Genomic DNA, 2,424 nt, shown 5'->3' with positions numbered 1-2,424 from the left:
ACCTCAACACTTCCGGTTTGTACTTCCACAATAAAACCACCGACGTGTGAACGTGGGATAATGCAACATTTCAGAGACAATTTGGGTTTATTATAATCCCATGGATTCATGAGTTGTTTATTTATATTCTATTCATCTATTCATTGTGTAATATTTAATTATATATTTTCTTTTCTTTTTTCTCATTCTTATTTAGCCTAATTTTCAAGTAGTATGTTCTACTGTTTCAATTAGTAGGCTATGTTCTCTGTCTTAACTGAGCAATACAAGAAAAAACAAGATCTCTGCGAAACTTAGTTACTTCAAAAGTAAAATCAAAAGGAAATGTCTATACAAATTGTCTAGATAAGAATTTACAGGGAAATATATACAGACAAGCTGTTTAAGTTTGATTATGAATCTATGAGGATCAGCATAGAAAGTATTTAGAAATGTGTGCACAAAAACATTTACACACACTCTTAATGTTGCAGGACTGGAAGTGTATTCAAAGCCACTTCCATGGGTTGTACAGAGTAATACACTTTAGTTAAAATAGGTCTGTTATAGTTACAGTACACCTTTAGTGTAATGGTTGTTTTGACTGTTTTTTTTTCTTTTTGCCATATCTATTTTTTTATACGTTATTGGAAATGTGAATAATTGCATGCTTTTATTGTGGAGATCATTTTGCCACATTTCCGATCTGAAGCTAGTTTACTCTGGTTTCCTTGACGCAGAGCCGTCTGCGGCGTCAAAACTACGTTTGTCTAAATTATAAGATAACCCCGCCCCCGCTGGTCACACCCACTTGCGTGCGTGCGTGCGTGCGTGCGTGCGTGTGTGTGTGAGTGTGTGTGTGTGTGTGTGTGTGTGTGTGTGTGTGTGTGTGTGTGTGTGATTATCATTATCAGTTATAACCATAGACTGTATACGCAACTGTTTACGGTAACCCTGTTCCTGGTTCCGGAAAGAAGGAAAAAAGGAAGGAAGAGAGAAGAGCATATCAGTGAGGGGAAAGAGAGGGAGATAGAGGCAGGAAGGAGGGAAAGAAAGAAAGGGGGAGAGCGGGGAGAAATGATACAGTATTCTGGTAACAGTGCTTGTAATATGAAGAATTAATAAAACACTTTTTTTCTCAAACTAAACACGTGCGCATTTCCTCAATTTTCACATCCTCCTTCCGCTACATTATGTGGGCAAGAGTATGTGGACACCTCTGCCTACATAGCTTACATATCCTGTATATTCAGTACACTGTTGTGTACTGTTGCCTGGGGCCTCTTGTGTGTCCATATACTTCTGTCCAAGCAGTGTAAATCTGCAACTTTGAATTCAAACTCCTTCATGAAAATATGAGAAGAGATAAGATAAACCTTTATTGTCATTGCACAGAGACCCACACAACAGAATTGTGAGTGCCAGAACTGCAGGTGCATTTAAAGATAATAAACAAGATAGACAATAAATAGCTCAAATCAAGAATAATTTAAGACATAAAAACACTAATGACGGGACAGGAAAAGCATTGCACATGGTGTAGTATGATTATTGTGAAATTATTGCGGGATGATAAAGGCAAGTTAATGGTTTGGATGTATGTTGAGTGTTCTGATGGCCCATGGAAAGAAACTGTTTTTCAACCGGTTTGTTCTGGTTTTAAATAAGATTTGAAAACACTGAAGCAACACTAACCTATAAAACTGTCTGCTCAAATAAAACTGCACAATGACGTTGACAAACAGGAAAGAGTTTTTACAAAGTTGTTGGTTACAAACTGGTCAGGTTCCTTTGAAATGAGACCAGTTTTTCTAGAACTGAGCCCTGAAGCCGTGTTTCCTTCCTCCTTTTACAATCAACTTTACGAGAATGAAGCACAAAGCCAAAGAGGTACCAGGAACTGTATTTTAATTCAATTCAATTCAATTTTATTTATGGTGTCAAATTACAACATGAGTTATCTCAAGACACTCTACAGATAGAGTAGGTCTAGACCACACTCTATAATTTACAAAGACCCAACAATTCCCCCCCAAGAGCAAGCGTTTGCTGCAACAGCGGCAGGAAACCTCAGACAGAACCTGACTCTTGGTTAGCGGCCCTCTGACGCTGCCGGTTAGGATACAGAGACACTGATACAAATATAGAGAAATATGATTCATACTAATTATAGCAGTTGGTATGATAAACAGTGGCAATTATAGTAACAATAAAGACAATAGCACTATGACTAGAAATAATAGTTGCAGCAGTTCTTAAGAAACACACACAATGAGAAAACGGAAGCTCCTCACAGTCTGCCTGTCTGTCTGTCTGTCTGCCTACCTGCCTGTCTGTCTCGCGCTCCAGTGTGTCAGCCGAGTGTTCATTTCTGTTCAAAATGTAATGTAATGTGCTTGCAAAATATAGTTCTCTGTGCTGAAAACATACAATTACTCGCTCAGT

Source organism: Sander vitreus, chromosome 16 (assembly GCF_031162955.1).
Source record: "Sander vitreus isolate 19-12246 chromosome 16, sanVit1, whole genome shotgun sequence".
Classification (NCBI taxonomy): domain Eukaryota; kingdom Metazoa; phylum Chordata; class Actinopteri; order Perciformes; family Percidae; genus Sander; species Sander vitreus.
Note: the sequence above shows the minus strand (reverse complement) of the source record.